Below are 25,680 nucleotides of genomic sequence, written 5' to 3' on the forward strand. Positions count from 1 at the left end.
TTTACATCTTGCAAATTGCATGCAAAGTGTAAACAGAAATTTTCCTGTTTGAAATAAAAATGTTTTCAAAGCACATTTCTCCATTTCTTCTTTGTGTGTCACATCCCATCGATATTTGGAGAACCAATTTTAGGAGAGTCAACAGCAGAGCTGGCTGAAAAGAGAATGCCATTAAGTGTCACTTTGTCTGATAATCTGGGGGAAGCATAGGTAATTTCATAGAAATTGTCAAATGTTAGAACTGGGAAGGAGACTGGACATGATCTTGTTCTACATCCTCAGTTGACACATGGGGAAACTGTGGTCCTTGCTCAGAGCCCCAGGATGATGATAGACTAGAATTAAGATTTTTCTAAGTGCCAGTCAACACTTCCTTCTAACCTATGGTATTTCTCCTTTCATCTTAAAGTATATAACAGAATACCTCTTTTCTATTATGGGTCAACTATTTTAGAAATCACTTAAAAATATAAATGCCATAAAAACATGTTATTTAAAAATTTTGTATAAGAAAATTAGGTCTTAGCAATATTTCTTTTTTTGAATCTGTCTACTAGGGCAAGCAGAATAAAAGGAAAAATAAGCAACTGGGATTACATCAAACTAAAAAATTTTTGTATGACAAAAGAAACCATCAATAAACCGAAAAGACAACCTACTAAATGGTATAAGATGTTTGCAAATGTTATATCTATCAAGAGTTAATATCCAAAATATATAAAGAATTCATACAACTCAATAGCAAAGAAGTAATTCAATTAAAAAGTGGGCAGAGGACCTAACTAGACATTTTCCAAAAGACATACAGACAGATGGCTAAAAGACATATGAAAAAATGCTCCACATCACTCATCATCAGGGAAATGCAAATAAAATCTGCAATAAGATGTCACCTCACACCTGTCAGAATGGCTAAAATAAAAAACCCAAGAAACAACAAGTGTTGATGAGAATGAGGAGAAAAAGGAGCCCTCAGGCGCTGTTTGTGGGAATGCAAACTGGTGTAGCTACTATAGAAGACCTATAGAGGTTCTTCAAAAAACTAAAAACACAAGTGAAACCATATGATAGCTCAAGAACAGCATGGAGGACATTAGGAGAAGTAAGGAAAAAATAAGGGGGGTTGGGAGTCAGAGGCAGAGATGAACCACGAGAGACTATGGACTCTGGGAAACAAACTGAGGGTTTTGGGGCAGGGGTGTGGAGGGAATAGGTTAGCCCAGTGGTGGCTAAGAAGGGCATGTATTATATGGAGCACTGAGTGTTATACGCAAACAATGAATCATGGAACTCTATATCAAAAACTAATGATGTATGGTGACTGTATGTTAACTAACATAATAAAAAAATTAAAAATAAATAAAAATAAAAAGCTAAAAGTAAAATTGCCCTATATCCAGTAATCACACTACTGAGTATTTGCCCAAAGAATATGAAAACACTAATTTGAAAAGATATATGCATCCCTGTTTATTACAGCATTATTTGTAATAGCCAAATTATGGAAACAGCCCAAGTGACCATCAATAGATGAATAGATAAAGAAGATGTGGTATATGTATACAGTGGACTATTGCTCAGTCATAAATAAAGAATGAAATCATGCCATTTGTGACAACATGGATGGACCTGTATGGTATTATGCTAAGTGAAATAAGTCAGAGAAAGATACCATGTGATTTCACTTATATGTGGAACCTAAATGACAAGAGAACAAATGAAACAAAATGGAAAGACTCCTTACAGAGAACAAACTTAGTGTTTGCCATGGGGAGAAGGATGAAGGATGGGGCGAAATAGGTAAAGGGGATTAAGTGGTACAGAATTCCAGTTATAAAATAAAAATGTCATGGTGATGTAAAAACAGCATATGGAATCTAGTTAATAATATTGTAGAAATTTTGTATGATAACATATAGTAACTAATAGTGATCATTTTCTAATGTATATGAAAGTTAAATCACTATATTGTACACATGGAACTAATATAATATTATATGTCAACCATACTTTGTTGTTTTTTTTTAAAGGGTTAATTTAATTAGGACAGCAAACTTTACACTGTTTAAAACTTTACATATTTGCTTGCATTTTTCACACAAAGTTCCTAGAGTTGAACAGACTCTGCATATGGGTTTTTCACTTCACATGATCCCATCTGAAACCTAGCAACCTGGCTGGCAATTCCTCCGGATAACTTGGTTGGCAAAGGCAATCGAGCAAATCTGCACGTTAATTATTTAAGCACATTGCCGATTACAGAGTGATTCCATCTATTTCTTGCTTTGCCTATGTAATAACCTTAAGAGGCACATAGAGAAGTGTTAATTTTCCCATCATAGAGATGAGAAAGCAGTGTCTTAAAGTAATTAAATGATTTGTTCAAAGCCATGGAGCAGGTACATAGCAGAGCTGAGCTAGTACCGGGCATTCTCACTTTTGGTTGTATGCTTCTTTCACCCTACCAAATCATTATTACATTATTATGATCACCACCAGGACCATCATTATCATCATCATTATCATCAATTTTCCTTTTCTGATTATTGTAACTTTTCTAAGACCAACAGATCTCAATGTATAACCACACCTTTCTTACTATACCATTATCCCGATGTATTACCTTTATATTCCCCAAACTTGCCTCTTGGTTGCCTAGCTAATTCAGTGATGAGTCTTCAGGGAAGCCAGCTACACCTAACTATATTTTAGGGACCCCATCCTACCATTAACTATTCAACAGCAGCAAGCAGTAGGATTGACATTTTAGTGTGCTCCCAAATCATACTTTCTAGAACATTTGAAGAAATTGCTGACCTTTTTTTGTTCCCAAACACAATGGAAATTTTAATGGCAAAATTAATAACTAAAAATAGCTGGTCTTAAGCAACTATAGCACTACCTCTGATAGTTTTTCAAGTGGTCCCATTACTCACTCCTTAATACTGTATCTCATAGTGCCCTCTACACTTCTGAACAGCTTCCCAATGACTGGGCTTACCCATTTTCTATGGCATACCCTTAGGTTTTCTCTTTATCATTTTATAACTAACTGATACTCATGGAAAAGCAATAGAGGAAGAGGCTTTCCTGCCCAGATCAGGGCCCTTAATTGTCCTATTCAAATTAGGGTCACTCTTACACTTTAATTATTTACCTCATTAGTGATTCCAGTGACAAGAGAAATATATGGAGAGGTTAGAAACTTTTATAACCTCCATATCACTAGTATCCACAGATTTGCAATAGTTGGGCTGACTTCAGATAACATATTAAGCAGGAATATATGGTTACTGATAATCTATTTTGAAAATAGTATATATGAAGATGGTTGGGAGCTAATAACTTAGTTGGAAGTCATACATACCGGGATAGGGTCAGGATGTGGGAGAGGGGGATTTTGTTATTAAGTAAGTTTGGGCATATTAAGTTAGCAGGGATTCTAAATTCAGATGCCTTTAGAGGCCAGGGGTGATCATATGTATATATTGTGGTGTGAAGACAATAGGGAGACAGATCTGTATCTGCAGGCTGCAAATTTGTCCTTCTAAGTTTAAAAAAAAAAAAAAAAAGCAAGCAAGCAAGCTACTAGGATCATTAATATTCTGAGACAAAGAATTTTAGAAATGTTCTAGAAAGTGGGGAGTCATTGAAGAGTTTGAGATGGATATAACACCATTAAAACCATATTTTGAGGAAGATTGAGAAAAAGATAGAGGTGTCAGTGTGAATTAGAGACAATGTACCCCCAATAGCATAGGGCAGTCCTGGTTTAGGCCTGTAATCCAGTATAACTATTAATAATGTGCCCTTTCATTCTCGTGGGTGTCTGGATTTAGAGAGTAAGTAACACTTGATCAGTGGACTACATTGGCTATCTCTTCAGTGAATAGAAATTCATTCACAGGATTCCAGCTGGTTCCTGTAAACATTTAAGATTTTGTTTGTTTGTTTTGTTTTGTTTTTAGTAGGAGGCCGTTTATCCAGTTGTGGTATATCATAGTTGAGGTGTGGGTAGAGAGAGTGCTCACACACAAGAGAACATCAGAAGTTGACATTTCCAAAGTACCTTGTTGCTGCAGTGATGGTTGACAAGTTTAGATATTAGTATAATTGTAGGAAGATATGGGGAAAGACAAAAATTAAACAGAGAATACTGATTTTTTAGGAGAAGTGGATTGAATGGTGGGGAAGGGGAAGACTGTGTTTTATTTATATATTTCTATGTTGGTAAAATTCAATTGTATTTTAAATTTAATAATTAAATAAAAGTTTTAAAATCTTAAAATCAAATTTGCAAAATTGGTTAAAAAAAAGACCCAATAAAATTATTTTGTAAATTTTAGGGAGAATGGTAAATTGATTTTAGAGCTGGTGATAAATCTGGTGAGCAGATTTAGAAGATCTTATCTTCTTGTGCTCTTGACTGCTTTATGAAGAGCTCATGTTTTTCATACCTGGTAAGTAAGTAATATACATTTCTGTTGCAGTGTAGTTAATTTTTGGTTCTTAAAGAGTAAAGAAATGGATTTCTATGTCAAAGATTACTGAGCAATAAGGGGACTTTAGTTATCAAGATAATAAAAACAATCATAGTTACCAGTACCATCTGTGAGATGCTATATCAGATGACATCTCCGTGCCCTAGCATAATTCTGCAAGGTGGATATTATAATCGTCATTTTACAGATGAAGAAATGGCCTCAGAAAGGCTCACTAACAAGTCCAAGACCACACATTTAGTGTCAACCTGGGATTCCCACTCAGGTCTGTTGGTTTCAAAACCTGTGCAATTGTAAATAAACAATAGAAAATGTATGTAGCAGTATTAGATTTTAGAACTCTCAAACTTTGGATCTAAGCACAGTTATTAGTCATTCCAGCCAGTTTCATGGAGGAATACTAAAAATAGTTTCACAATTTCTCTTTAGAGGATGTTCTCTAAGGAGACCTACATTTTTTTAAACTTTTATTTGCATTTATTTATAATATGCAGAATTTACCTCTAGGCCAGAAGTTTTGTTTCTTCAGCTTCTTCTGGGATATCTTTAACTTCTGTGCAACATCTTGTGGCTTAGGGACAGTTGGCTCTTTCTCAGTAAGGAGCATCTCAGTATGGCAGGAGAGCTCCTGTTGGGTTAATCTGATCATACGCCACATCTTGGGGGCTTTGTTCACCTGGCTGTGCTCAGTGACCAGAGAGTCTACATCTAAACCCTTAAGTTCAGTGTGATTCTCTGCATTTTTAAGCATGTGCAGTAAAAAATTCAGCACTCTTTGGGCCATCCACTCTGCATCCAGCTTTGGCCTGGGCACACCTACCAACTCCACCACTGTAGTGACAGAATGGTACACATTGCATCTGCAAAGTGACATTCTTCAGATATTTGGTGGCTTTTCAGATACACATACTCTTGATGGCCTGGGCAGTTTCACATATGCTCTGAAAGTGAACATAAAGATTTGAACTTCTTGATTTGCATGATTTTATAAGACTTTCTGGGTCATGTGGGAGTAGCAAACCATTTTCAGAGATCACCTTAGTCTGCTTATGGGAAGAGCAAGACCTACAATCTTTGTCTAAGGTAGAGAGGTAGTGGACTATATATAACAGTATTTAGTCATTGTCATAATAAAAGGATCTTTTAGTAAAATAGTTATATTGGGACAGCATTAATGTTTGTATTTTTTCCTTGTTATTAATATCTTAGCCCATGGGTATTAAGTAATTCTCATATCAGTGTTAGAAAGATAGGTTTAAGATAATGTTTGAGGGGCACCTGGGTGGCTCAGTCAATTAAGTGTCCAGCTCTTGATTTTGGCTCAGTTCATGATCTCATTTTTTTTTTAAAGATTTTATTTATTTGACAGCGAGAGATCACAAGTAGGCAGAGAAGCAGGCAGAGAGAGAGGAAGGGAAGCAGGCCCCCTGCTGAGCAGAGAGCCCGATGCGGGACTTGATCCCAGGACCCCGAGATCGTGACCTAAGCCGAAGGCAGCGGCTTAACCCACTAAGCCACCCAGGCACCTCCATGATCTCATTTTTGATGGGATCAAGCCCTGCATGGGGCTCCAATCTTGGCAGGGAGTCTGCTTGAGATTCTCTCTCTCCTCTCCCTCTCCCCCTGCCCCTCCGTCTACTTGTGCATGTTCACTTTCATCTCTAGAATAAATAAATAAATCTTTTTAAAAAGACATAGTGTTTGGTAACATTATAGCACACTCTAGGAGGTGACCCTCTTTTCCATTATTCTGTTGATCGCAAAACATGTCATTCACAGAGTCAGGATTCATGGACTCTTCATGGTCACACATGTCTGTGAAACTCCTAGTGACTTGTATTCTTGGTTTGTCTACCTGGGTGACTGTAGGAGAGTTCCTTATATTTTTGAGGAACTTACATTTGAGTAACGACAACCCTTCAAAAACTTTCTCTCTTCCAGCCATTTCTGGGAACCCCCGGGGGAAATCGTGTTTGCTTGTGAATCAGCCTGGACCACAGCTTGCTTTTTATACTTTTTATGTGTATTAATAGCTGGAACTCTGATGCTATTGTTCCTCTGTCTGTGGTGCTAATGTTTCTCCCTACCTAGAACCTATTTTTCACCCTATGTCAAGGCTCCCTGCTTGTCATAATGAAATAGTCTGTGTGAATGGCTTCCCAAAGTTAGGAAGTGCATAACCTGTGCAATGTATGACAAAGCCCTCGTTAAGCCAAACCCACTGGTTTACTAAATATGCCCAGACAAATCTGAATCTCCTTCTAAGAGAGCAGAAGCAATGACTATTTCCTATATATAGAAATATAAGTTGTTATTATTATAAATATTAATTTGTGACAATTCAGAAAGAGACTTGAGTCTTATGCCCTTGTTGAGGAGAAAGTCTTGGTCATATGTGGTATAAGTGATACAACTCACATGGTAGGCAGGTAAAAAACCTTTCAGTGCCCTTTAACAACCTTCTACTCTGTGATTATAAAATTACATATGTATCCACATAGATAACCCAAGAAGGCTATGGACCTAAAAAGGTTGTCTCTACAATAATAGCAATGCAGTTCCATTTTCAAATATTCTGAGACTGAGAAAGTTTAAGTTCAATGACAACAATTAGAAAAGAGCAAAAGAATAGAAAAAGCCTGGTAAACTTTTTTCATATTTTACATATGTATATGTAAGTGTACACACACATATAAAGATTAACTCTAGAGTTTGCTTTAAAGAACTAAAGAGTTATTGCTGCTTTTAAAAATAAGAACAGAAAAGCAAATGTGAAAACTTTTAAATTAAATTCCAACATTTTCAAACAAGTGCTGCCTGGGAGATCACGCAAAGCATCCAAAGCCTAAATTGAATGTATGTTGGCAAGAGCATCTTCACATCTCTCTAAATAACTAGCTAATACAGTCAGTATTTTGCACCTCATCGAGGCCTGGCACTTATTTGCAAAATGTTCCAGTCAATTGTCAACTAAAAAGAATGCAGAATTTCAATCCTTTTTGAGGTGGGGGTTGGGGGACCAGCAAAAGTTTTCTATTCTTCCAAAGAATGTTGCATTGCAAAGACTGAAATTCTCTAGGGGCTGCCAAGACTGCTGTCAGGTGTAATCTACCCCGTCAACATTTTTAGGAAAAAGACAGAATCAACACAAAAACAAAAGATGAAGCTATTTAAAAAGGAGATATAGAAGCACCCATCTTTAAGCTGCTATAATTAAGCATTTTATCTATTCTAGTAGAGAGCAAAAAATATACTCTAAATTATTTCTCTTTTCCTTATTCTTTTGCCAGGCCTCTATCTGACCACAGCAGAGGTTCATCAATCACTTGGCCTTTCATTTAGTTGTTTATTTAAAAGCAAGGCAAGTGATAGCAAACAAATACTGACTGCACAGCTTAACAGTCAAGGAATGTATGTCTAATAGGGGAAGAGACATGTTCTGAAACTGTTATAATACAGAACAGAAAACAAGAGGCATCATGAAAGAAGACAAAGGGACTCTTAGCGTCAAAAGAAAGGTGCATTGGATGGAGATTGGTGTCTTTCAGTTTTTGAACCCACCTGCATTACAGGCATTATGCTTAGTGTTCTATGCATTAAATCCTCTGACATTAAATCCTCTAAATCCTGTGTGATCGATATTATCCCCATTTTACAAATGAGGAAATTGAGATTGAGAAGTTAATATACTTGATTTGGTTTCCACAGTAGATGGTAGAGGTGATGTTAGAATCCTTAGATACCTCTAACTCCAATTTCTGGCAGGAAGGCTTTAAGATACACTTCACAGAGATGAGCCATTTGCATGGATTGAGAATTACAGAGATTTGAACAGTGTGTGATAGGGGAAATGCTCATTTCATGAAAAAGTAATAGTGTTGGCTTGGGGGTTAAAGTTTGGTTGGAGCCTGTAGGAGCTGACTTTATTGAACTGGGGCTTGTAGCTAGTTTGTAGATTAAAAACTTGATAAAAGTGGGGAAATAGTTAAAAAAAAGTGTAAGCCTTCATTTTAATATAAAATGTACAAGTGTGTATTTATTTGTCAGTCATCTCTTGAGGAACCATCTCTTAAGGAAAATAATTTTCTTGGAATATGAATCTGCTGATTGTAGTCCTTACCCATAAAACACTATTTTATGCCTGATATGGTATCTCATCCAGTTTGGTTTATTGAAAATGGAACAAAACTGGGAAACACAATCTGAGTGTGGTATCCTGGACTTTTATTGTTTTTTTTTCTCAATTTATTATTGCTGTCTTGTCCATTTCTGGTTTGACATCATTTTTTTATTGGCTTGTTGGTGGTTGTTTTTTAAATCAAGCATATAACTTAGTGTTCATAGAAACAATTTTCTTTCCGTACTCATATTTTATCAGTTTTCATATTTAATTAAATCACATAATTGCAAGAACAAGTAAGACTGGCATAAATAGGTTTGGACAAGCATACAGCTAATTGGTGGGAGAAGGGCACAGATGTACTGTATAGCTTGCTAGCCTGGAGTGTTTAATCATCCATGTTTTACAGAGAGAATGGAGAGCATTGATCTGATGAGTCAATTAAACAGAAATGTGTTGAAAGAACTGCTGTCGCAATGGAAAAATAGGAGATAATATATATTAGGGTCAGGTCTTTCAGGGCCTTGAATGCCAAGCTAAGTAGTTTAGTCATCATTGATGAGCCATTGTTGCCATTCCCACAATTGTGGGATCACTGTGCTCAGAGTTGTGGACAGGCAAGATTAGTTTAAATACTGCCTAGAGAGATTTGGTAAAGAAAATAGTGAGAGGGAACAGTGTGTGGCAAGTATAAAAGGGGATGAGGGGATGGATGTGAAAGATATTTTGGGTGTAGGGAAGTAGGACTTGACAGTGGACCAGATATGAGGGTGGTATTCAATGTACCTTTCACATAAAAGTGAGTAAGTAGGAATTTGCCCTCTTGACATTATATGAAATTCTAGGGATTTTACAGTACTTTTGACTTCTTGTTTCCACTTAGCTTTAGTCATTCTGCACACCTCCCAGTGGTTGCAGCGGTATCTATTACATTAGCCCTCTGCCCATCACTGTGTGTATAACCTCGCCGGTATTTAGCACTGTTGTGTATTATTTCCTAGTTGTTACAGTATATACCCTATTGCACTGATGCTAAGATGCACTTCTAGTTTTTTCTTTTTTTTCATTTTAGCATCTCTAAAATCAGAATGCATCATAAAATGTCAGGGCATCTTGACAGATGATGATGTGTCAAAACTTAATTGATTGTGGGGCACCTGGGTGGCTCAGTGGGTTGAAGCCTCTGCCTTCGGCTCAGGTCATGATCCCAGGGTCCTGGGATCGAGCCCCGCATCGGGCTCTCTGCTTCGCGGAAAGCCTATTTCCTCCTCTCTCTCTGCCTGCCTCCCTGCATACTTGTGATCTCTGTCTGTCAAATAAATACATAAAAATTAAAAAAAAAAACTTAATTGATTGCATGTTTTTCCTTTCTTATGGGTCAAAAAACAGCTGTGTTTTGTAACATATAGTATCTTCCCTCCTCGACCAGGTTATAAATTATAGAGCATCCGTCAGACCCCTTTTCTTTTGCATCCTTGATAGTATAATGCCAGGTACATAGTATACCGTTAGTAAATATTTGGTAATTTATTGTTAACTTGAGTTAGAGTCATGATAGGTCTGTTTGCGAATAAGGCATTGTGTAAGTATTTGGAAACTAAAGTATTCTGAGCTTCAAGGAGACTTCCACAATCTCCTAAAGAGACTCTAAAAAATGAAGAAATGTAGAAATACAGATTTGCACTCAGAAATCACAACGTGAGCAAGAATTAACTTGGTTGGCTTGATATTTTAAAAAATAGTATCTGTTGTTATTAGCTCTCATGACACCAAAGAAATTTTTGAAGAGGACTATTTGATTTTCCTTTTGTTTGTATTCTTCTTTGTGAATGTACCAATTATTGGACAAGAAAAGTAAAGAGAGAAGAAGGAAAGATTCAGGTCATAAAGCCATCTAGACTCTATAAGACAAAAGTATTTTTTATAAAGTTGATTGTTTCCAAGATTTGTCTTAGTTCAAAAAGCCTGAAAGAAGGAGCCAGATGTCTGAATACACGTATGTTTGAAGGCACGGTGGCATTTAGGCAAAGGAAACAGGCTAGTTTAGCAGTATTCTAAGGAAGATGGTCAAAGTAAGTGTGCATTATCTGGTAATTTCTTCAATTTTCTATGAGAATGTAGAAATTGCTTTTCTTAGAAAAATTAATGAGTGATGTAAATATATTTTCAAATGCTTTGGTGATATAAATCATTAATGAAATTATAGATAATGAGAGTTTTGAATGAAAAGATATTTGTATCATCTACAAATAGAAAAATGAGGGTTTAGTGCAACATTTCCAGGTGGGGGTGAGGTGTTTGGAGTCTGAAGACAAAAGTAAGAGATTACAATTAGTATGATTTGAGTCTTCCTTTCTTACATCACACAGCCTAAGCCATACTGGAAAACTACAATGTGCAACCTTGCTGGAAAAATCTATTCCTTGTAGAGAAAGAATATATCTCTCCCCATGAGTTGAGTCTATGTCAGCCCTGTTAGGAAAATGGTAGAAATAAAACTGTAAAATAAAGTGTTTAATGAGAAAGTGTTTAGTGAGGCCATAGTATGGTATTGATTTATAATAATGATAAGTAAAAGAAGAGATGCTTTGTCCTATTTATCCTGACGGCTTCCTTTCAAATTGACTTTCCTAGGGTTATTAGAGATTAAGTAATGCTAAGAAATTAAAACATTGCCAACTCTTGGTTATTGGTGTGAAGAGGTGGTTTATTGCATGTAAGTAATACCATGCCAATGGTATTATATATATATATATATATTATAATATTTCCCATTATATATACTATAATGTTTCCCAAACCTTGCTGCACATCGGAATTGTTTGGGAATTTTAAAAAAATATTGTGCTTGGCTCTCAGCCCCAGACATTCTAATTTCATTGGTGTGGAGTATGACCTGAGCATCAGATTTTTAAAAAGCTTTCCAGGTCATTCTAATATGCACCAAAGTTTAGGAATCACTGTATTGCCAGTGAAAACAAGTATTGCCTATTTTTTGTTTTACTGGCATAGAACTCCCACTGTTCACTGCTCAGATGGAGAAACCGTTTGTTCTCAAAGCACACCCCCTTTGCAGAAAGGGTAGTTTGTATAGAGAGAGGCACTTTTGCCTGAGAGGGTAATAAGGCATGGAGTAAAAGGAAAATATTCTGAGCATAGAAGGTTGTGGGAAAGAGTTAAAGTTTCTGGTACATAATAAATAAAAGGGATAGTTCTCCATTTCACCTGAGTTTGGACTTAAATGAAGCCTCATTAATTTGCTTATATTAATTTTCTATAAAATATATATTCATATTCAAATGTCGGTTCAAAATATATTAAAAAGATAAATTTTGATGATTTACTATTCTGAATTATTTAAGCCTTGGGGAATAATCAGAAGTCTATTTTTCTGAAAGGGAAAAACACTTCAGATTGTTGATCATTGCAATCACGAGTCTAGGTAGATACATATTATATCTTTGTTGTCTTTAATTTCAATGATTCCCTGAACTAAAACTTGTTGTAATACTACCCTTCATAATGGCCTGAACTATTCTTTGGCTAGTTCTGTGACAAAAAGAGCAAGATAGTAATTTCAAGATGTATTTCCTATATGACTCTGCTTTTGTGACTTTATCGATCCCAACATTATCTGAACTCTCTCCCTCCTAGTTTTGGGATATCAGATGAGAAGGAGTTATTTTAACTATCTCTTGGAAAATAACATCGATGAACTATTTTCGTCCAGTGCAGCATAAATTGTTTTTGTCCACAGTGGATTCCACCCAAAGAAGGCAGACTCTGATTACTGGTTATTAAGCTCTTTTCCCCCGGCCATATGCCTGAATGGAAACGTGGCAGATTTTCCTTTGGGTTTCAACAAAGTGTTTTCTCAAACCGCAATGAAATGAGTTGATTGAAATGCCATAATAACAGTGGTGGTGGTAGATTGTTGCTACTTCTTGATAAAACAGAGAAATGGGGCTATTTGAAATCAGGGTAACTTTTGAGTGAAAGGATAAGGCTTGGAAGCCAGAGATCAAATATGCTAGCTTATAATGAAGACCTTTTGCTTATTTGGGATCTCTGCACAGAGATTAGTTCCTCATCTCCTGAGACATAGAAGAAATACCTCAGAATGAAGAAGAAAATGCCAGAGCAGCACTCAGGTTGGATGATGTTTATGTTGGCTGTAATTATGCAGGAGGAAAATGTCTTTTTTTTTCCTTGTTCAGTAGCATTCCCAACCCCTTTAGGATGATATTTAATGGTACTAGTTATCAGCCCAGAAATGTATAAGGGAGAATGCATTACCAACAATTTGTCTTTATGATGCTCTCTTTGCTGGCACAAGATACAGATATATTCTAAAGAAGATCGCCTTGCTAGAAGTACCGATCGCAATGCTGTCATTAGATTCCCCGAGCCACTGAAGTGGACACTTTTGTTAGTGATATGAAGTAATTGTTTTATTGTCAAGTCTGAAGCCAAAAGAGTTTGCCTAAGATTAATGATGATAAAGTAATATTTAAATCAAAATCTTAGAGTCTTGGACCTGAGACTCTAACTGACAGTAAAATTCGAATATTAAAACCCAAACTGAAAGGAAAATCAAAATATATTATTTGACTAAGTGCCACAAATTATGGATAAGGGGTCATTTTTTTTTTTTAACCTCAGTGTATTGGATTGATTCTGCGTTTTCCTTTTTCATTTGTCCCCTCCCCCAATGTTTATTGGCCATTTATAGTTGTCTTTTTAAATGATGATAAAATTTACATCACATAAAATTTACCATTTTAACCATTTTTAAGTATTAAGTACATTAACACTGTTATGCAACCATCACCACCTTCCATCTCCAGAAAAATGTTGTCATCCCAAGCTGACACTCTGTATCCATTAAATAGTAACTTCCCATTCTCCTTTCCCCTTCCCCCCCAATAACCACTATTCTGCTGTCTGTCTCTATGAATTTGACTAATCTTGGTACGTCATGTGAGTAGAATCACATAATGTTTGTCCTTTATGTTATAACTTCTTTTTTAAGCATCTGGTTTCCCATCCAAGTACTAACCAGGCCCGACCCTGCTTAGCTTCCGAGATCAGACGAGATCGGGTGCATTCAGGGTAGTATGGCCGTAGACAAGCATCTGGTTTCATAAAGTCATATAGTCATCATAATTCAGGCGAGGAAGAGATCAATAATGCCAACCTACTTTCATGGAAAATAGAGCTGATAAGTAAAAGTTAGTTAATTTGCTCTCTTGGCTTCTAGCCCAAAAAATATTATATCCAGTTTAAAATACTTCATTAAACATTCTTGGTGCCTCTGTTCACTTTCATGATATTTGTGCTGAGAAAGTCTTTAACATCTCTCTCCCATCATCTCTCTACTGGCCCTATATTTAGCTTTCACTAAATGAATTGATATTAGTTGTAATCATGATGAGAATAGCTAGTATTTATTGTGTGTTTACTATTCAACAAGCTTAATACTAAGTGTTGTGTATATATCAATCTCATTCAGTCTACACAACATTTTAGATACCCCAGTTATCCCCATTTATAAGGTGAAGAAACTGAGGCATGAAAGATGATGTTGCCCTTACCAGCTTGTACAGGTAGTAAATGGTAGAGCTAGGACCCTGAATATCACTACCTGGTCAAAATCAGTACGTTAGAATGAACTGAGTTTGGGCAGTCAATTAAAATTAAGGAAAGCTGTGAAATTTTTTTTTTTTTTACTTTGTCAATTATTTTATTTCATTGGCATTTCAGTTCCTTTATACATAAAATGATCACCCTTTCAGCAGAATCAAGGATAATGCTAAGTTGGTTAAATAATAGACATTGCAATAACATTCTCATGTATAAAATACTTGTAAAAAGAACTGTCTTTAATTCCCCTCTGTATATATCTGTAAATATTATTACACATATGTGTTAGGCATTAAATTAGTGACAATAAGACCTATGAGAGAGAGGTAGTACCAAGTTAACCACCAATCTGGGTATACCAATACTCTGATGATGCATTTAACCTACAGGGATTTAATGTTCTGTATCTTAAGTCCACATTCTCCAATAGATCAGCAGCACCTACCAGGCTAGGATTTTCTGTTTACTTTATACTAGTCCTAATCTTGATTTGCTCTTCAACAGAAACCAAGTCTGTCTTCTGTGTCTCTCTCTTATGGTTCTCTCAATCCCATCTAACAGTTCTAATAGAATGGGTCAGTGGAATACCTGGCCAGTCAGGAGAGCAGAGCTGAATAATTCCCAGCCAGGAGGTTGTGGGTTATTCAGTGATTGACTATATTTTTTTGATAGAGAGTCAAGTAATGGCTTTTTTCTGTCCTCTACATCACAGCAATCAGTAATTAGAATTCTGTTAGTCACTTTCTCTCTGGTAGCTCAAATGCATGCATAGCATCCCCCAATACTCACCGTAGATGCATCCTATATAACAGGTCGTTGGAGTGGCTGCTGCTACATGACCACAGATGATCTTTAAATTTAGAGGAAAAGTCTTTTAATTTCTATTGCTGAGGTAAAGGTTCCTCACCACCCCCTTACTCTAAACATTTGCTTTAAGACTGTATCAGTCCAGGTCCAGAGGAAAGATATAATGTTTACTCCTAGGTTCTCCAGAAATTAGCCTAATGCTTTAAACAGATCATCATTGGATAGAACTTTAAACTCTCAGTTTCTACTACCTACTTTCATTCTATTACTCATGGTTATGTCACCTATCTCTACCCCCATGCATGCCTCCATCTCCTACTTCGTAATTACTTTATTCAAAATATTCTTGCCTGATGATTACATCCCCCACTAAGTCATCATAAGTTTTATATAATGTATATATTGTTTGTAATGTGTCATTTTCCTTTATATTGTTACATTGTAAACATGCTGTGTTAAAATATGTTAAATTGGTTTAAACAAGTTTCCTTTTTAGATGCCTTTAATTTAGCTCAGATTGGTCTAAATCCATGAAGAACCATATATTAAACACTCTTGAATAGCTTCTATGAAAAGAAACTTAATTTATGATGTTTAGTATTATACATTATACAGTTTCTTTATTTTTCACTCAGTTCATCATGCTGTGAAAATTCATGAATATTTAACTATTAAATGAAATGCAAAATTTTCATTATCATTTTATTGAAAACTTGACATCTTAAAATACCATACATACCATTAGTATTCTAATGCATTGTCACCTTATTGAAAAATGCTGCTAAAAAACAATACAGCCATTCAGAAAAAAAAATTTTGTCCGCCCAAGGCTATTAACTATAGTTCTACACATACATTAGTGACAAATAAGTGAAGCAGCCAATGCTCACAAAAGATGTCACTAAAATGCTAGGAAACAACTGTAACCATAGAAACCATCTCACACTGCAATCTGAACATCTTTTGTCAGTGTGTGACTAGAAATGAGATGCTTAAAATCATTAGACTATCAAAAAATCTGAACATCTCTCCATTGAAATTTACATATTTAAATATTTTGAAACCTGCAAAAACTTCAACATGATACTTCTATAAAATATTGTTTCAGCTCCTAGCCCTCAACTATCAGTTTAGATATAACAACAAAAATTATACATGAAGACTTACAATTTTTCCCCCTCTATCTTTAGGCTCTATGCATTGTCTAAGGAGCCTAAACAAACACCCCAGAGAACAGAGGTTAGCTCCGAGGGCTGTCTACCTTCCTGCTCTAAATCTTCACAATGGTGCCATTCTTCACCTTTCCTTTCTCTTTTGAACAATCACTGGCTTAAATTGTACCTGCTCCAGCAAGACAGGTTTGCAGGTTTCATAAGCCTTCATGACAGTAAGTACAAAATTGTCTTAGATAATGAGATATTTAAATAAAGGATTTGACAAACCAGTGTAGGAGAGCGTGAGTTTGGATGAATGTGGAACAGCCTTCGCAACCTTGGATATGGAACTGACTTTTTTCCCTTGCCTTCATCTTCTCAGAAACTCCTGAAAGGTCTGGTTATTTAGCTGAATGCTCTACATTTGAGGGGCAGTGGAAGCCATTTTCCTTGAAACCTCCATTTGAAACTAAAGGTTAAGAAGCTTGTCTAGCAGCCTGGATTATTGAGACTTTACTGCTTCTAAATCACTCTATCTGCTTCAGTCATCATTCTGAAAGCATTTATGAAGCAACCATGATGTGCAGGCACCGTTCTAGGCATGGGACACATCAGTGAACAAAGCAATGTTGACTGCCTTGTGGAGCTTGCATTTTAGCAGGAGGAGACAGGTAATAAATAATCAACAGAACAAATGCAGAACAAATATGAAATCTATTGTATGGTCTATAGACTTGGTATTTTTTGAGCACCCACATCATGCCAAGCACAATTGTAGGCTTTTAAGATCCAGCATGGGACAAGATAGGCACAGCCGCTGCTCTCCTAGAGCTTTCATTCTGGAAGAATCTCATGGAAGGATTTAGTAAATACATGAATACATAGATCGGATGCTTAATCCTTGAGGCTTTATTACTGGAATCATCCAGGAGAAGCTCCAGCCATCTATCTATATTATAGGCAATCAACATGACATAAAAAATTATATAGAACTTTTAATGGTTGACCATATCTACAATATAGGGTGCTCAGTTCTCTATTCATTTCTTCTGCTTATACTTCTTTTTTTCTATTTCCAAATCCTCTTTTCCACAGAAAATGAAAACCCGATCCTTCATGAGTGGTTTCTATTTTTCTACTGCCAAATAACAGTGGTCCTTCTTCCATAAATCTCCATATATCGAGTGTACCAAAGATTTAATAATATATAATATGTGAAACATATATTGATATATGCATATAGATAGTCCCTGACTTAGGATGGTCTAACTTAATGATTTTTTAACTTCATGATGAGGTGAAAGTGATATGAACTCAGTAGAAACTGTGGTTTGAATTTTGATTTTTTCCTGGGCTAGCAAGATATGGTATGATCTTCTTTTATGATGCTGGACAGCATCAGGTGCTGTAGCTCCCAGTCAGCCTCATGATCATGAACATAAGCAACTGATAACACTTAAAACCATTCTGTACCCATAAAGCCATTCGGTTTTCACTTTTGGTACAGTAATTGGCAAATTACATGAGCTATCCAATACTTTATTATAGAATAGGCTTTGTGTTAGATGAATTTGCTCAACTGTAGACCAGTGTAAGTGTTCTGAGCATGTTTAAGGCGGGCCAGGCTAAGCTATGTTCAATAGGTTAGATGTATTGCATTTTTGACTTTAGTATTTTCAGCTTGCAATGGGTTTATCATGTGAAATACACATACGCAGTTTTTTTTTTCTTTTGAATACTTATGAGCTGAGAACTATATTAAAACATCATCTCCATTCTCATTTGAACATTAAAGGAGGTTGTTGGGGGGGCATTACGATCTTTATTTTCTGTGGAAGGAATAGCTGAGGACTAGAACAGTATAGTAATTGGACAAAGGATACACAGTTAGTGACTGGTATTGCTAAGACTTAAACATGAAACCATCAGACTCTGATCTATGCTTTCAACCACCATTGCTGAGTTAGGGAAAAAGACAAACCCCGCTTCCCCACCCACCATGTGCCCCAGTTGGGGGACATGGCTTATACTTTATCATAGTGTTCCTGGAGCTTCTTCAGCTCTCCTGTGGGTGGCTCCTATCTACTCACTGCATTCCATCATCTTCTCTACACAGCTACATGATCTCCACTAACCACAGTGTCCAAGATAGTCCTTCACAGCTGCGTATGCAGGTGTAGCATTAGGGATCAGATCAAAGGAGATCTTTGCGATTGCTTAATAATGACCTTCTGTACACAAATGTTTAGAGATCTTAAAGCTATAAAGGACCATGAGGATATCTAACTCCCTCATTTTACTGATGACTAAATGGAGATTTAGAGTTGACATGAGTTGCCTAATTACTTCACTGGACAGTTAGCAGTGGAACCAGGTCTAAATTTAGGAATTCTGTCTCTTTTAATAATAAACTGGCTCCTACAAATATCTTTGTTTGTATGTGTGCACACAAATATGGAGATAACCAGCTTGAATACACTTGTATATATGCACTTCATATATTGAGAATTTTCTGTATGCTTAAATTTGATTTTCAGTTTAAATTTTACTCTGGGATATCAACTTTGTTTCTCATTTAATTTTTTCAAAAATGAGTATTTAAACTGCCAACAGTAATGTCACAAGCAACCTTGATTCATGTGAGGGCACCGGAGGAGGAACTAGAGAACTGATTTGAGTCTCACTCATCAAGCCTCCATCTCTCCCCACCTCCTCAGTACCTCCCACAGAGCCCACAGTGTAGTTACACTTTGCACCAATCCAAACCCCTATGTCAAGTATGAATTCATTAGTGTTTTACAGACTATATATTATATGTATCCATACATGTGTATATATAGAAAATATATACATCCAATAAGAAGGCCCACACATGAAATTTTCTTTTTCTTTAAAAGTATAGAAGAACTAGAAAAAAAAAGTATAAATGTGCTGCTAAATAGTTACTATACCTTTTCAGATAATAGAGAGAACAGTGGTTCTGAGTTTTAAAAAGGTCTTTAATGATAAATGAACAAATTAATAAAAAATTAATAAAAATGGCACAGCAGTTTAATCTTTGCCATGCTAAGTCAAGTGTAAGCTTTGATTCCATTTCTCAATCACCAGAATGATATCGAATCTAAAATGTAAGTGATTTCTGTCCACATTGCAATGTAATATCCAGCTGTTTGCTTTTCTTCCGGCACCCTGCTGCCCACCCCCTCTCTAACTGAGGGCAGGAAGCACTATTAATCATTCTTTTGCTCATTATTGAACTGGATTCTTCTCAAAGTCACTGACCCCCCAGGGCACGGGGAAACCTGTTTAGTCAGACCACCCAGGATTCCATAGAAAAGTGGTCATTCTGAATGCAGGTGGTTGGTCTCCTGCTCAGGTTTCTGTTAAGACCCATTAACTCTGCCTTGATGGGCACTTAAGAGCATTAACTCCTTCATTCCCAAGGCTTCTAGCCTCTAAAGTTTTTGAATGTTCCAGGAGAATTATTGCACCTCATAGTCCTGGACACCAGGAGCTCCAGTTCTGATGAGCGAATACCACCCCAGGAAAATTACAGAGTAGGATCCAAATCAGAGCCAAGAAATTCCAGCAGGTATCTCTTAGAAAACTGAGAAGTGTTCTATATTATGGAATTGAATATATAGATGTTTTTCAGGGAGCTTGGGAAGAGTCTTTTGACATCTCAATGGCTTCCTCCATTAGATTTCCCGTGATTGAAAATTTACCATTACAGCTTCAGTCCTTTTTACTTAAGATTTTGCCACCTGTAAAAATGCAAATACTCTTGGGAAAGTCTTCATATTAAGCTTTATGAATAACGTGAACCTTTTAATGAGAGAACTGATTAGATTCGTCCTAAGTACAGGCTTTGATAGAAGCCAGTGACAATACTAAGAGGAGGGGTGTGGGAGTAAAGGCAGGTGGAGGGGCTAACAATAGGAGGAAAGGAAGAAGGAAGGAAGACTGAATTTGTGGAAAACATTTCTTATTATTAGTGAAGGCTATAAGAATTCAAGGACTGTAGGAGGAAAAAAGAGAAAGGCGGAGGGGTGAAGGAGAGGAGATGGGGGTGTGGGAGATGAGTGAGTGTGTCTGGGAGTCAGAAACTAGTGACAGACTGGTAAGACAAAAGATTAATTTACATTAAATGCAAACATTGGGCAGAAAAGAAGTGATTTTTGTAGAGCAGACATTATGAGAGCAAAGAAGCTGATTTCATCATAGTAAACTGGTTAGAAGTACAGGTAGAAATCAATACTTCTATTTTAAAATCATCCAATTTCTTTATTGGTATCTTTTACTTTTTTTCCACTAAAGCCTTCAAAGATGTATACGAAGCATGGAGACTTAGTAAATATTTGTTGAATTGAATTGAAACTGAAACGCTGCTTAACAATTTTTCTTGGCTACTCAGATAATATCACTACCCTGGCAAATAGGCCTGGGGAACTCTGAATCCAGAATTGAATGAAAACGAAACTTGTTGCACTGGGTTTAACCACCTGTCAGATGTCGGTGCTTTCTCCTCTACACAGAGCATGGTTGCCATAGCAGGGGAGGAAAACAAAAGACATATTATCAAGGGAAAAGCATACAAATTTATTTAATTTAACTTTTATGTGTCATGTGAGTCTCCATAAGGAAATGATAACCCAAAGAAGCAGTTAAACCTGAGTGGTTTTTTTGCTGGGCTTCATGAAGCTTGGAGAGTCATGGAAAAATGTGATAGGACGAAAAAAGCTGTGAGCGGGTAATAGTAAATTGGAGGAAATTTTCAGGGCCCATTCATTCAGATTCCTTTTTGCATCCCTCTGTCCTTGGAGATAAGTCTGCTCCTTTCCCCTGAATATAGGAAGGGCATTTCTCACCTGCTGATTTTATAACCAGCTTCATAAGAAGGTTAGAAAATCTTTCAGGTACTTGCTGTTTCTCAGATTCCCCAGCTCAAAATATTCATTTTGCCATGGTGCCGTATTTGGGTGTGGCATGTACTGAACCCCATCACCATCTTCTGTATAGTTTCTCGACTTCTCACTTATGAACATCTATATATCTGCTGTGTCATGTGAAGCCCTTTTTCTTCTGGCCTTCACATTTGCTTTTCAGATTTAATGTCCCCTAGGAGACTTTTCTTAATGGACACAAACTACTTCATCATCCCTGAGCTCTACACCTTCCTTTGAACTTCCATTCAACAGTCTTGAACACAGAACCTTAACATATGCTGAATAGGACTTTGATAAAGTAAGATCTAACTGATAATGTGTGGATGGTAAGAAGGAGATGTGAATACTACTTCCATAGTAACTTTTGAAATAGTACTATAAAATATGCTAGGAGCTTTCTCTAAATAATGATTCTAATATCTAAATTATGGTTCTAGCGTAACCCACAGGAGTAAATCCAAACACTCTAGGGAAAAATCATCATATTTCTTTTCTTTTCTTTCCTTTCCCTTTTCTTTCTTTCTTCAGTATTTCTCTTTCATGTCTTCTCTTTGGAAGTTTACACAGCCCATTTGAGGTATAGGTTTGAATTCTATATCCATTTAGGGTAAATGTGGGGTTTGGTTCCTGTGATGCTATACAGTGTGGTTATTAATAAGCCCTACAGAGACCACAGTACTCTACCAACCAAGTCTTAGCACTAGCTTTCATGGTCCTTGGAGAGAAGGACCTGGAGAAGGACCTCTCATCCTGGAGAGAGGCTAGAGGGAAGATGGAGGGAAAATGACTAAGCTTAGTAAAGAATGCCCAGGATTGGAGTGCCTGGGTGGCTTAGTGGGTTAAAGCCTCTGCCTTGGCCTCAGGTCCTGATCCCAGGGTACTAGGGTTGAGCCCCGCATCAGGCTCTCTGCTCATCAGGGAGCCTGCTTCCACCTCTCTCTTTCTCTGCCTGCTTCTCTGGCTACTTGTGATCTCTGCCTGTCAAATAAATAAATAATATCTCTTAAAAAAAAAAAAAAAGAATGTCCAGGATTATCTTGGATCATCCTTGCTCTTAGAGCTTAAACTCTTTCAGTCCCATACTTATCGCCTTCCAAGGCACTCACAACTCCAGGCACACTGTGTCATAGATAATCTAATTATCCACTTCTGCATAGGGCTTGAAATACCTGTTATGTGGCTCTCTTCTCTAGTTCTTGGATAATTTTTCCTTCTCAACCCTTGAAACACTGAAAGTCTCCTTAAATACATTTTCTTGACAATAAAACCATCCATCCAGTTTCCAAGAGGGGTTCCAGTTTTATCCATCTTAACCATTTCTGAAGATGAGAGGGTAGAGATAAATTTTATGGCTCAGAGGTGAATTATCCTCATAAGAATCTTCAAGGAGACTTTTCAGCATCTCTTCTCACTACAGCTTAGGGAAAAGGTCCAATTTTTGGTAAGCTCTCCATCTAATTTAGGTATCTCCAGGAGTAATTTTTACTAGTTCTACCTTGAAATCCTTCTGGTGGCACTTGAATATACATCATATTTAAAGTGCTTCTGAGAAAAAAATAAAGTGCTTCTGGAGGCGTGGTGTGAGGAAGTATTTCTCAATTTTAGTGGATCTCAAAAGAATTGTTGATAGGATTTTTTAGTTGGAAAACACTTAGAGATTATCCAATTCAGGGCAGCAGTTAGATTTCAGAGTGACTCCAGTTTCCTCTCTCATGTCATATATCACTGATCAGTCATAGAACTCTTTCTTGATGAACCTTTATTCAACACCACAATCCTTCCCAACTTAGTAGCTCTCCAGAAAGACACTCCCAATTGATCAAGATTGATAAGCAACATGAATTTGCTGCCCAGACCCAGCCTTATCTTTGTATGTGATAGAGAGAGGGAGGGAAGGACAGAAGGAAGAGAAGGAGGGAGAATAAATGTCTTGCTGAAGTCATATAAGTTTTTTTGGTATCCTTGAGAGTACAATTTGTGTTATGCCATCCTTTAACATTTTCATTAATTAATGTTAATAGTGTTTACTCCACAGAGCTCATATTACAGAATTAATTCTCCTTAGAAAGCAACCCTATGAGATAAGTTGTACAATGTAGAGGATCTGAACATTATTAAAATAAGGGACTTTGTAAGCACATTAATTTCCAAGCAATCTCTGTATCACTGAGAGCAGAGCTAATAATCCTACAGACTCACTTCCAAGCTGAGAATGATGGTATGATTGGGTTGCAGTTCTTTAATATTTATGACTGCCTAACTGCCAAATGGACTCAAATCTAAACTTTCTGCTGTCATTCTCATCCTTCAGTTATTTTGGAATTAATGGTCCACTTGGGTTAGATCAATATAATGCCACGTCAACTCATTGAAAATGAAAAATAAGGTCAATCACCTACCTATTTTGATATCCAGTGAAAAGTCATTGATGTGTCCACTCTGAGTTTTAGGCATGAATCATTGAAATCCATTATTTGTAGTATGGGTAGATAATAAATACTACTAAGTTCTATGATCCGATAAAAATAGATGATATTTAATGAGTATGTTTTATATGCTCGGCCCAATGCTATGCAAAGTAGTTTAAATATATTATTTTATTTAACCTTCACAACAGTATTCTGAGGCAAATGCTATTGTCCCCATTTCAGAAAAGAGCAATCAAAATTATATTTATCTTTCTTTTTTATTAAAATATGGATTACATATTTAATGAAAACAAATAGTCTATTATTCTGTGGTTAATTGTAGGCCTAAGGAGTTTCTATTAAAAATGGATCAGATAATAGGGTCTTAGTATAAACTGCCATCATTTTGGTTTCTAAAATTCTTCACAGTAAAAAGTGAATTTAGAAAAACAGCTTGGATATCTGGAATGTTGAGGCCTTTCAGGAGAATTGAGACTTTGCATTAAACATTTTTTTTATCTTCAGTCTTCTCTTTCCTGACACCCCATAATGAATTGAGGTCACGGTGACAGAATTCAAATCCTGTTTGCGTTCACCTAGCTCCCACGTGGAGGAACTATATCATATTGGTGCCAAGGAAGGATACTGAGAAAGGCCATTTAGATATTCCATTTGCCAAGATCATCCAAAAAAAGTACATGATCCATGAAAGTTATGCTACTTATTGCCAACCCTTCAGCATTTTTTATACACATGAAATATCTGAAGTAAACAAGGAGAAAAACCTTGAAGGGAAAAAGAAGTCAATCAGTAAATAATGTAAAAGGAGGGACATGGAAGGGAAATACGAGAGTACTATCATTTTGCCTTGGTGACGAAAGAGGAGGTGGTAGGTCAGTTGTGGGTATGCATATGAGCCTCACATAATTTTAATACCTGTATATAAACTTTTTTACCATAATCAGTTGCTTACTTGAGTTGGTAATAAATTCTCATAGATGAAGCTTCCTCCAAAGTTTGGAGCTCAGATAATAGCGGAGTATACTTCTCCCCTTTCCCAGCTGTACACTTTGGACATAGATCTACATGCCAGGATTCTTCCTTGGTCAGGACATGGGACAGTGCTCTGAGTGGAGACTTTTGTTAGCAGAGAAGGCTTATATGAGATGACATGTAAAGCAATCTCTCCAGGCCTGTGCCTTATACAGAAGGGTGAGGATGGTGGTAAGCATGTGTGCATGTGTGGAAAAATTCTCAAAGGCAGAAGATGCAACTGAAAGAGAAGAAAGAACAGGTATGCAGCAAAAAAAAAAAGGGAAATATCTTAGGAAGCAGGAAATAGAAAAGACCCTTTGACATTGAAGTTGATACCCAAGAAATATTTGGTTGGCAGAATTGTTTGGTCAGGGGAAATGATATTTGACCAGGGTTGACAATGTTTGGCCAGGGAAAATGAGCAGAAAGCCTTCTTTTCCTTTCTAGATCCAAACCCAACTCTCTAGCAGTCTGAGAGACACAGAAGGTACTGCCTTACAGTATGGACTTGTTTAGTGTTTGGGGAAATCTTATCTTCTGGTTGTAGAGCATGGATGGTTGTATAGTTAGGGATCAAAATGTATCAGCATAATAAAGATGTTGAATGCAAACACAGATGTTTAAAACTCAGGTAGAGATTATTATACTGATGCCCATTAATCATCCTGCAAGTTAGAGAGGGCTGCTGACTCAAGCCTGTTCAAAAAATTGTACCTCAGCAGCCAGTTTATCTCAGATTTAGCCCCTGGCTAATGGAAAAACAGAAAGGAAGTACAAGTAAGTTATCAAATAAAAATGTTTCAAGTGCTTTTACACTTAAAAAGTAGCTAAATGATCTATAAATTGACTGAACTTGGCTTGGTTTAACTTTGCCAAATATTGTCATCATCTTTGACTCACTGATGCTATACGAAGCTGCAGTTTTTCCATCATGGATATATGTTCTTTTGGTAGAGAAAGATGTTCTTTTTTGGTACTCTTCATCAGCTCCCTTTTCTCTAGCCTTTCTTTCTGCTCACTATTTTTCCAGGCATTAAGTTCAACCACTGGAGATTTCACTGACAT

The 25,680-nt window shown here is 36.6% G+C and overlaps 1 pseudogene across 1 annotated transcript; it reads right to left on the reverse strand.

Annotated features, from left to right (window-relative positions):
• Positions 1 to 98: 98 nt before the first annotated feature.
• On the reverse strand, positions 99 to 25,680 carry LOC309866589 (large ribosomal subunit protein uL22 pseudogene; annotated as a pseudogene). The gene is made up of 3 exons: positions 25,516 to 25,680; positions 5,004 to 5,545; positions 99 to 154 (listed from the first exon to the last, which is right to left on the reverse strand). The product of its transcript is annotated as a large ribosomal subunit protein uL22 pseudogene (transcript).

This window comes from Mustela nivalis (genome assembly GCF_964662115.1).
Source record: "Mustela nivalis genome assembly, chromosome: 6".
Taxonomy (NCBI): Eukaryota; Metazoa; Chordata; class Mammalia; order Carnivora; family Mustelidae; genus Mustela; species Mustela nivalis.